This window comes from Lepus europaeus, chromosome 7, assembly GCF_033115175.1.
Source record: "Lepus europaeus isolate LE1 chromosome 7, mLepTim1.pri, whole genome shotgun sequence".
In the NCBI taxonomy this organism is placed as follows: Eukaryota; Metazoa; Chordata; class Mammalia; order Lagomorpha; family Leporidae; genus Lepus; species Lepus europaeus.
Window position 1 is genome coordinate 130656463 of NC_084833.1, and position 12318 is coordinate 130668780.

The following is a 12318-nucleotide window of genomic DNA, read 5'->3' on the forward strand; positions in this document are numbered from 1 at the left end:
TTCTCAGACCACAAAGGAATGAAATTGGAAATTAGCAACTTGGGAATCCCTAGAACACGTGCAAACAAATGGAGGTAGAACAACATGCTCCTGTATGAACAATGGGTCATAGAAGAAATTAAAAGAGAAATGAAAAATTTTTGGAAGTAAATGAGGATAAAAGCACAAATACCAAAACCTCTGGGATACAACAAAAGCAGTGTTAAGAGGAAACTTTATATCAATAGGTGACTACATCAAGAAATTGGAAAGGCACCAAATAGATGAGCTTTCAAGTCATCTCAAGGATCTAGAAAATCTGCAGCAAACCAAACCCAAACCCAGTAGGAGAAGAGAAATAATTAAAATCAAAGAAGAAACCAACAGGATTGAATAAAAAAAAAACATTACAAAAAATCAGCCAAACGAGGAGCTGGTTTTTTGAAAAAATAAACAAAATTGACACCCCATTGGCCCAACTCACTAAAAAAAGAAGAGAAAAGACCCAAATCAATAGGATCAGAGATGAAATGGGAAACGTAACAACAGACGCCACAGAAATAAAAAGAATCATCAGAATTTACTACAAGGACTTGTATGCCAGCAAAAAGGGAAATCTATCAGAAATGGACAGATTCTTGGACACATACAACCTCCCTAAATTGAGCCAGGAAGACATAGAAAACCTAAACAGACCCATAACTGACACAAAAATTGAAACAGTAATAAAGGCCCTCCCAATAAAGAAAAGCCCAGGGCCAGATGGATTCACTGCTGAGTTCTACCAGACATTTAGAGAAGAACTAACTCCAATTCTTCTCAAACTATTCAGAACAATCGAAAAAGATGGAATCCTCCCACATTCTTTCTATGAAGCCAGCATCACCTGAATTCCTAAGCCGGAAAAAGATGCAGCATTGAAAGAGAATTACAGACCAATATCCATGATGAACATAGATGCAAAAATCCTCAATAAAATTCTGGCCAATAGAATGCAACAACACATCAGAAAGATCATCCACCCAGACCAAGTGGGATGTATCCCTGGTATGCAGGGATGGTTCAACGTTCGCAAAACAAACAATGTGATACATCACATTAACAGACTGCAGAAGAAAAACCATATGATTCTCTCAATAGATGCAGAGAAAGCATTTGATAAAATACAACACCCTTTCATGATGAAAACTCTAAGCAAACTGGGTATGGAAGGAACATTCCTCAATGCAATCAAAGCAATATATGAAAAACCCACGGTAAACATCCTATTGAATGGGGAAAAGTTGGAAGCTTTTCCGCTGAGATCTGGTACCAGACAGGAATGCCCACTCTCACCACTGCTCTTCAATATAGTTTTGGAAGTTCTAGCCAGAGCTATTAGGCAAGAAAAAGAAATTAAAGGGATACAAATTGGGAAGGACGAACTCAAACTATCCCTCTTTGCAGATGATATGATTCTTTATTTAGGGGACCCAAAGAACTCTACTAAGAGACTACTGGAACTCTTCAAAGAGTTTGGCAAAGCAGCAGGATATAAAATCAATGCACAAAAATCAGCAGCCTTTGTATACACAGACAATGCCACGGCTGAGGAAGAACTTCTAAGATCAATCCCATTCACAATAGTTACAAAAACAATCAAATACCTTGGAATAAACTTAACCAAGAACGTTAAAGATCTCTACGATGAAAACTACAAAACCTTAAAAAAGAAATAGAAGAGGATACCAAAAAATAGAGAAATCTTCCATGCTCATGGATTGGAAGAATCAATATCATCAAAATGTCTATTCTCCCAAAAGCAATTTATACATTCAATGCAATACCCATCAAGATACCAAAGACATTCTTCTCAGATCTGGAAAAAATGATGCTGAAATTCATATGGAAACACAGAAGACCTCCAATAGCCAAAGCAATCTTGTACAACAAAAACAAAGCCGGAGGCATCACAATACCAGATTTCAGGACATACTACAGGGCAGTTGTTATCAAAACAGCATGGTACTGGTACAGAAACAGATGGATAGACCAATGGAACAGAATAGAAACACCAGAAATCAATCCAAACATCTACAGCCAACTTATATTTGATCAAATATTCAAAACTAATCCCTGGAATAAGGACAGCCTATTCAATAAATGGTGCTGGGAAAATTGGATTTCCACGTGCAGAAGCTTGAAGCAAGACCCATACCTTTCACCTTACACAAAAATTCACTCAACATGAATTAAAGACTTAAATCTATGACCCAAAACCATCAAATTATTAGAGAGCATTGGAGAAACCCTGCAAGATATAGATTCAGGCCGGCGCTGCGGCTCACTAGGCTAATCCTCCGCCTTGCGGCGCCAGCACACCGGGTTCTAGTCCAGGTCTGGGCACCGATCCTGTCCCGGTTGCCCCTCTTCCAGGCCAGCTCTCTGCCGTGGACAGGGAGTGCAGTGGAGGATGGCCCAAGTGCTTGGGCCCTGCACCCCATGGGAGACCAGGAGAAGCACCTGGCTCCTGCTATCAGAACAGCGTGGTGCGCCGGCCGCAGCGCGCCTACCGCGGCGGCCATTGGAGGGTGAACCAACGGCAAAGGAAGACCTTTCTCTCTGTCTCTCTCTCTCACTGTCCACTCTGCCTGTCAAAAAAAAAAAAGATATAGGTTCAGGCAAAGACTTCTTGGAAAATACTCCAGGAGCACAGGCAGTCTAAACCAAAATTAACATTTGGGATTGCATCAAATTGAGAAGTTTCTGTACTTCAAAAGAAACAGTCAGGAAAGTGAAGAGGCAACCGAAAGAATGGGAAAAAATATTTGCAAACTATACTACAGATAAAGCATTGATAACCAGAATCTACAAAGAAATCAAGAAACTCCACAACAACAAAACAAACAACCCACTTAAGAGATGGGCCAAGGAACTCAATAGACATTTTCCAAGGAGGAAATTCAAATGGCCAACAGACACATGAAAAAATGTTCAAGATCACTAGCCATCAGAGAAATGCAAATCAAAACCACAATGAGGTTTCACCTCACCCCCGTGAGAATGGCTCACATTCAGAAATCTACCAACAACGGAGGCTGGAGAGGATGTGGAGAAAAAGGGACACTAACCCACTGTTGGTGGGAATGCAAACTAGTTAAGCCACTATGGAAGTCATTCTGGAGATTCCTCAGAAACCTGAACATAACCCTACCATACAACCCAGCCATCCCACTCCTTGGAATTTACCCAAAGGAAATTAAGTTGGCAAATAAAAAAGCCATCTGCACATTAATGTTTATTGCAGCTCAATTCACAATAGCTAAGACCTGGAACCAACCCAAATGCCCATCAACAGTAGACTGGATAAAGAAATTATGGGACATGTACTCCATAGAATACTATACAGCAGTAAGAAACAATGAAACCCAGTCATTTGCAGCAAGATGGAGGAATCTGGAAAACATCATGCTGAGTGAATTAAGCCAGTCCCAAAGAGACAAATTTCATTTGTTTTCCCTGATCGGCGACAACTGAGCACCAAAGGGGAAACCTGTGGAAGTGAAATGGACACTATAAGAAACAATGACCTGATCAGCTCTTGTCCTGGCTCTAGATGTAAAATGTAATACTTTATCCTTTTTTGTATTTGTTGTTGTTGTTGTTCTTGTTGTTCTAGTACTAGTGGTTGAACTTTGTAATTAACACACAATTATTCTTAGGTGTTTAAATTTAAACTGAAAAGTGATCCCTGTTAATATAAGAGTGGGAATAAGAGAGGGAGGAGATGTACAATTTGGGACATGCACAATCTGACTTGCCCCAAATGATGGAGTTAGAAATGTACCAGGGGATTCCAATACAATCCCATCAAGGTGGCATGTACCAATGCCATCTCACCAGTCCAAGTGATTAATTTCAGTTCACAACCGATGGCCCTGATAGGTCTAAGAATCAAAGGGATCACACAAACAAGACAAGTGTCTGCTAATACTAACTGATAGAATCAAAAAGGGAGAGAAGGATCCAACATGGGAAGCGGGATACACAGCAGACTCATAGAATGGCAGATGTCCTAAACAACAATCTGGCCTCAGAATCAGCCCTTAAGGCATTCGGATCTGGCTCAAGAGCCCATGAGAATACAGCAGGCATGGAAAGCCAAGATACCATGGAAAAGAAAAAAAAAAGAAGACCTAAATGAAAGATCTCTGTGAGTGAGATCCCAGTGGAAAGACCAGGGCCATCAAAGAAGGAAGTACCTTTCTCTGAAGGGAGGCGAGAACTTCCACTTTGACTATGACCCTATCGCAATAAGATCAAAGTCAACGAACTGTAAAGGCTTCCATATCCCTGGCAACTCATGACTAGAGCCTAGGGAGATTACTGACGCCATGAACAGGAGTGTCAAATTGTTATATCAGCAACAGGAGTCACTGTGTACTTATATCCCATGTGGGATCTGTCCTTAATGTATTATCTAATGTGCAGTGATGCTATAACTAGTACTGAAACAGTATTTTTACACTTTGTGTTTCTGCGTGGGTATAAACTAATGTGATCTTTACTAATTATATACTGAATCGATCTTCTGTATATAAAGAGAATTGCAAATGAAAAAAAAAACCTGGTGTTAAATTGGAAATGGCATAGAAAAATAATTCATTTTTTTTCTTTTTTTTTCTTTTTTTTTTATTTTTGACAGGCAGAGTGGATAGTGAGAGAGAGAGACAGAGAGAAAGGTCTTCCTTTGCCATTGGTTCACCCTCTAATGGCCGCCGCGGTAGCACGCTGCGGCCGGCGCACCGCGCTGTTCCGATGGCAGGAGCCAGGTGCTTATCCTGGTCTCCCATGGGGTGCAGAGCCCAAACACTTGGGCCATCCTCCACTGCACTCCCTGGCCACAGCAGAGAGCTGGCCTGGAAGAGGGGCAACCGGGACAGGATCGGTGCCCCGACCGGGACTAGAACACGGTGTGCCGGCGCCGCAAGGAGGAGGATTAGCCTGTTGAGCCACGGCGCCGGCCAATAATTCATTTTTTAAAAAAAATATTATGTAGGATCTCTGTCTTTAATGTGCTGTACACTGTTATTTAATGCTATAACTAGTACTCCAACAGTATTTTTTTTCACTATGTGTTGCTATTTGTCGGCAAACTGTTGAAATCGTTACCTAATATATACTAAACTGATCTTCTGTATATAAAGAGAATTGAAAATGAAACATGATGTGATTGGAAGGGGAGAGGGAGCGGGAAAGGGGAGGGTTGCGGGTGGAGGGAAGTTTTGGGAGGGGGCCATTTTAACCCATAAGCAGTACTTTGGAAATTTATATTCATTAAACAAAAGTTTAATTAAAAAAAAAAAAAAACCAATGACCTGATCAGCTCTTGTCCTGACTCTAGATGTACAATGTAATACTTTGTCCTTTTTCATATTTGTTGTTGTTGTTGTTGTTGTTGTTCTAGTACTAGTGGTTGAACTCTGTAATTGACACACAATTATTTTAGGTGTTTAAACTAAAGCTTTCTTAAAAAAATAAAGATATAGTGTGTGTTTCCTAAGAAGCCTAAAGGGCCTGATATCTTTCAGACTAACAGCATTTAAAACTCTGGCTTTGGAATTGAATGATGACTACATGTGCTTGAAGATCCTCCCTCTTATTTCCTTTTCAGTATGTGTGGCTCATGTAATCCTTGAGTGGGAAAAGAGAATTCTAAATTCTAACTTTTGCAAGTTGGATTGTGGAACTGAGGGTTGCCACCGATCTGAAAATAACTGCAGTGCAGCTGTCATCCTACCACTGATTGTTCAATATCAGTCAAATCCTGCACTTGGAGACTACATGTGTCCAAAGTTCTGCCTTTGTCTATCTATTCCTTTGGGTATGTGCAGCCATATCTGTCCATCTTTTTTTAAAGATTGGTTTACTTATTTAATTGAAAGGCAGAGTTACAAAGAGGAAGGGGGAAGAAAAAGAGAGAGATCTTAAATTAAAAAAAAAAGTAGAGCCACAATGAAATAGATCTGCTATGGCCTTTTTTATGAAATGCATTTTTCATTCTCATAAACTCCATATTTTTCAAGATTTTTGCAATTGTTAAGCTGTTTATATTTTCATAGTATGAAAATCATTGGTGTTCATTATTTTCTTTGCTTGAGTTCAGATCCAAATACTTGAAGAAAGAAACTATTATGGCAAATTAGGTACAGTTTTTATGCTTGAGAGATTCTAATATGTTGTGTACATTCAAACTTCTACAGTGTCATGCCTCCCGCTTCTGAAGCAGTGTATGCTGAGCACTTGAGAGAGACTGTTATGCATTTGCATGTGTATTTTTAATATAAATATGTAACTTCCTTTTCACTCTGTTGCTAAGTCATAATTCACATGTGTGGTTATCCTATTAGGAATGAGCCTTGTAAGCTTTAATCCATTTGCAAATAATAAATATGTACTGTTGTATATTAGTAATATTTACTCTTCTTATATTTACTTCTCTTTTGTAAAGACCATTTTACATTCTTATGTAATATTTGATGCATACAAAAGAATATAATTGATATGCTGAGATATAAAACACAACAAACTAGCACTCCAAATCACTTAAAATTGACACTGTATTTGTTTTTGGCGAGTGCTTATTCTTTTATTATATATAATAAAATAAATATAACAAAATATAATAATATAATGAATATTATATAACATAAAATTATATAAATATAATAAAATATATTATATGTATATATATAAAACCTTGTACATTTGGGAAAAAAATTCCTTAAATGACATCTGATTGCCTGTTTATTCTACTGAGCTGGCATGGAAAGGGATCTCAGCACTTCTTCACTCCTCCCATTACTGGCCCTTGCCAAGAGCACTGTGGTTATAAAATGAAAGCAGCATTCCCACCTGAAAACATAAAATATTGCAAAAAAAGGAATCTTTTCTGTAAAGGAAACAAGTCTGGGAGACATCTGCTGGAAAAGAATGAAAAGCACAAGTGAGCTCCACCTCTTACTGAATTGGGCAGGTTTTGCTAGTGAGTTCCTCAGTTAGCATGAACTTAGAGTGTCAGCAGCAAATGATAACATCAGTCACAACACACATTTTATATTATATGAATTCATGGTTGAAAGAAATTTCTACAAATATTTTTGTCAAAACATTGTGGTTGCTACCAAAATTAAGCATCTAAAAATGAAACCATCTAAACCTTGAATTATGTATTTAAAATAAATACTCAGGTGAATTTTTACAAACAGCATTTCAGTTACTCTGGGTAAATATAGTAAATCTCTATAATTCCACAGCATCTGGTTTCAGAGTCAACACAAAGTCAGAAAATTAAACTGCCATGTACACAATAGCGAATCCATTAAAGAAACCAGCACTACTTGCTATGAGGCAAGTGGTAGGAGAAGGCCAGGAGTGGGGGCAGTGAGGCATCAGCACCCTGTCCGGCAGCACAGACTTTGGCACCTGGGGAAATCTGGCAGAGCCTGGCAAGATGAGGCACCCCCAGCCTCCAGGACCTGCTTGGAAGCTGAGATACCTCAGCCAGCCCCAGAGTTCTCGGGTCTAATCTCAAAGCTGGACCCCATTGCTAATCTTGATGCCTTCAGTTCCAGCATCTAGGGCAGCCCACAAGGTGGCCAATCATCCAGGTGACTTCCTGTGTCCCCATGCCAACCCACTTCCCAAAGTCAATGCACCATAAGAAGATAAAAAGAGAAACTTATTTTAAAATGGGCAGTCTTGAGAACAGGTGCAAAGTCACAGCACCATTAAATCACAAACAGATTTAGGTTTGCTCATTGTTTCTCAGTCCTCCCTTTCCTCTCTGCTCCCATGACTGCATATTTTGCTGCTACTCTGATGGGGAAAAGTGCAAAATGCCTGTTTTCTCTTTTGTGGTTTGAAGAGTTATTTAGAGCTGCACTTGGGATCAAATCCAAGGTTTTCTTTTTCTGTGGAGTGTTTTAGCCATTATATCTAAATGCTTGACTGAGCATCACTTTTCCAGGCCTTCCTGAGAGGGTGCAGTTTATTTGCACAAGTACTACTCAGATATTATCTTTCATCATAAAGCACAGCCACTGTTGGAATTCAGCTCATTTTTTTATTTGTAGACAATAAAATTCATTTGATCTGCCTTCTATATTTGATTTTTCCACTTAATATGTTTCAAATGATACATTTTCAGCATTTTGTCTGTTTTCCTCCTGTTACAAATTTTACACTAGGACTGGAGGGCCAATCCATGGCAGTTACTCATAAAGCCTCTATTAGACTTCAATAACTGACTGATGTTGTCTGAATTATTTTTGCCAAGTTGCAGTTTTTTCTCATCCTAAGCCACAAGCTTTCCCACATGTATCACCACAGTGACACCTAGAAGTTTAACAACAATTTGCTTGAAAATGGGGTGTTTTCAGAACTGGTGACTAATGATCACACCATTCAAACACAAAAGGGCTTGGGCTCTCTTTCTTTTCTCTGAGCACTTCAGTTACTCAAGTGTATATAAATCCTGACAGTTCATGTGAATGCAAATTCTGCCATTTAGGGTTAGAAGTAAGTGTAGGGCTAGATATAGGATGAGTGTTAGGGTTATTATTAGGACTAGGATGAGAGCTAGGATTGGTGTTAAGGTTTAGAATGTGCATTATTATTAAGGCTATTGTTAGGGTTGGGGTTAGGGTAAGATTTAGAGCTAGGTTTATGTTTAGTGTCAGTGTTAGTATTAGGCTTATGGCAAGAGCTGGGGCTAGTTTTAGGATTAGGATTCTGTGAAGTTTAGGCTTAGGTCTAGCTTAGATTAAAAACCATGGTTAGGGCTAGGCTTAGGGTTAGGGCTACACATAGAGTTATGTTTAGCTTTAGGGTTAGAATAAGGATTAGGTCTAGGACTAGGGTTATATTTAGGATTAGATTTGTGATTAGAGTTATAGATAGGGTTAAGGCTATTGTTAGGCCTAGGGATAGAGCTAGGATTAGGGAAAAGTTTAGGTGTAGGGCTAGGGACAGAGTTAGAGCTGTGGTTCTATATACATTTTATATATATAATATATATATTTATAAATATATATGGTTATATGTGGTTATATATCTCTCTATATATAATATATAGAGAGAGCTGTGGTTATATATAATATGCAGTTATAGTTGAAGTTAGGGTCATCATCACTAGGATGAGGCTTAGTGTTTTGTTAGCATGATGGTTAGTTTAAGGCTAGTGTTAGATATAGCCTTAAAGTTAGCATCAGGACTATTGGTCAAGTTCACACTGAAGGCTAGTTTGTTTTAGGGTTAGGCCTAAGCAGAAAGATAGGAATAGTGTTAGGGTGAGATTTAAAATTAGTTTAAGATTAGGGTTATATTTAGTTCTATGGTAAATTTTAGAGTTAGAGCCAGAGTTAGGGCTATGGTTAGAGCTAGTGTGATAGTTAAAGTTAGGACTATGGATAGGTTTTAGGCCAGGGTTAGGGTTAGGGTTAAGGCAGGGTTAGGTTTAAGTTTTGGTATTAGTGTTAGGGTTAGAGTTGGGGCTCAGATTAGGATTAAGGTTAATGCTTGAGTTATTATGGCTAAAGTTAGGGATAGGATTAGTGCTAGTGTTAGGGTTTAGATTGGGTTAAAGCACCATGTTGGGATACAATTAGGATTTTGGCTAAGTAGAGCTTTAAGGTAAGGTTATGGTTAAGATGAGGGCCAAATTTAGGGTTAATGCTTTGTCTAGGGATAGACCTAGTATTAGGCTTCAGAACTGGTTAAGATCTAGGATTAGGTTTAGGGTTAGGGCTAGTACTAAGGCTAGGGCTCGGGCCAGGGTAAGGATTAGGGCTTGGACTAATGTTATAATTTGGTTTGTTTTTATGAATGAAAAGCAATAAAGACATAGTAATATGAATAGCAATCATATTAAAAAAAATCCTCCTAATAAATCTCATGTTGATTCTAAAACTGAGGTGAAAGAATGGAATTTAGGTGGATCTACAGAACATGTACACAGAGACAGACCATATCATCCCAAACTGGCTACTGCCTAAAAATAGGTGTTCAATTCCAAGTTTTTAAAGGACATTTTAAAACTAACCAATGGCAGAGATATCTAGGTTAACATACCCAACTATAATTAAACTAAGGAGAGAATTACTTGGTTATTTCCCAAGAAACTTTAGTACACTGATTTTAGTTGATCTTTCTTAATATTTGCTCTTCATTATAGTAGTTCAGTTATTTCCTTAAGAACTATAAAACATTTGTTGAACCAGATAAACTAGAAAAGATAATATAAGGGCAATTCAAAAGGTTTGCAGAAAATGGAGTTAAAAGTTTTTTTAGTTTGTGAATTTTTTTAATCTATGCAGTTTTCTCAAAACAAACATTTCCATGAACTGTTTGAAGCATCCTCATACATCTTAAGATACTCTTCCAGAAAGATATATCAACTCCACTGACTCATGTTACACATCCACAGGAGTGGAGATGTAATCTGTAGGTTGTATCATCTCGATGTTTCTGTATGCCTTATACCACACAAAGAAGATCCCTGTCTTTCTCTGACAGGATAATATTAATCTTATTCTCCATGTGGGCACCCAGAATATGACAAAGGTCAGAAAGGAAACCTCATTTAGTGTTACTGTGTTCACAGAGGATGACATTTATTCCTTGGGAAGTAGCATCCAGGCCATCATGATAGGACATTCCACCCGCGAGGTACAGGTCTGCTTCCACACCCTGAAGGATGCTGCTCCCAGAACCAGCACACAGGGCCGCAGCTTTGACTCATGATGCTAAGGTCCTTCCTACCCCAAGAGCTACATAAATATGAGTTAGTTTGAGGTGTCTTTTGATTTGCTCAATCATGGTTGCCAGGGCAACAGATTCATCCAGGGTGCATGATCGACCCATTTCAGTATGTAGCGCAAAGGCTTCTGCACAGTTCTCTGGTAAAATTATCTGTTTTGAGAGAGCTGAGCCTTCACCTGCATCAAAGGCTGCTCAGTACAATTCAGGCTGATCCTTGTTTTTCTCCTCATCAATCCTAGCAGAAAAAGAAGTGACAGGAACACCTTCAACTTCTCTCACTGCAGACACAACTTTGTCCATATATTGGGTATGCTTAATGTTTAATTGTACTCAGTGGTTCCCTCTATAGGATAGCCATGAGTTTTGGAAGGATATATATGCCTGGATGTGCAGGCTCCAAGCCCTTTGGAAAACCACTTTTTCAATCCCTGGGGTGCAGCATCATAGGCTGTGTGAAGAGAGTAGATGTCAACTCTGTTCTTCAAAGCCTGGAACACCAGGAGATCCTTTCAGGACATCCAGGTAATATGCTTTATATATAGGAAAATAGGTGGAAGGTAGGAAAAGATGAGATCTTCCTTCTTATGCAGAGCCTCCTCCATAACCTGCTCAGTCAAATCATTTTTCAGGAAGAGTGCATTTATAGTTTGTGGTGGTCTTGGTTCCACCAGAAATCCAATATTGTCCCAACTCTCAGCAGAAGACAGGGATGCAAAGTCATTCAAGGAGGAAATGAGAGTCTTCAGACCCATGAAGGAACAGGAAGAATTGCAGTTCAGAGATTGGATAAACCAGGCTGTCATGGGGACCAGGAATAAGCAAGATGACAACATACAGCAATTGGGCAAAACTCAATTTGAGTCCAGGTACATCCCCATAGCCTTTAATCTGTCTTTTTACATTGGCTTTTATTTTCTAAACATTGTTTTTCAAGTTGTATATTTGGATTGCAGAACAATTTGTAAGATGAGTTTTTTAACCTGCATTGCCAAAAATTTTCTGAGTGAAGCTAATTGTCAACTTTATTAAGGAGGATTGCTTTCTGTCGACCTAGTGTAAAAATAAAATCAAGTAATGAGAAAACAAGATTACAAATTTAAAGGCAAAGAAACAGAAAGATCTGAAATTAGACCTGATAGAAAATGAGGAGTCCAACAAAAATCCCATTATGTTGATTTAAATCATGGCTGGCTTGTGCTAATACCATATACAAATAAAAAAGAATGAATGCTGCAGGTTTCATTTGAGATTTGTCAAGTGTGAGGTATTATTTGAACAGCTACAAAGAAGCATTCAAGATAGAGAAGTAACTATAGTCTAAAAGTCATGGAAGACGTTCATACTGGAAAGAGAAGTGTCTGATTACAGATGGCAAAATCAGGCAGGCAGAATCAGAGATTGGGATCAATGGGAGATTAGAGGGAATACCTAGATGGGTAATGTTAAGGAGAATGCAGATGGTTTCAGGAGGAAAATACAAGAAATCATCAGTGGAGTTCTGATAGAAACAGAGAGGAATTACCAGAGGAAAATCATATA

The 12318-nt window shown here is 38.6% G+C and overlaps 1 pseudogene; it reads right to left on the reverse strand.

Moving 5' to 3' along the window:
- Nucleotides 1–10494: 10494 nt before the first annotated feature.
- LOC133764820 (NIF3-like protein 1) lies at nt 10495–11612 on the reverse strand (annotated as a pseudogene).
- Nucleotides 11613–12318: the final 706 nt, after the last annotated feature.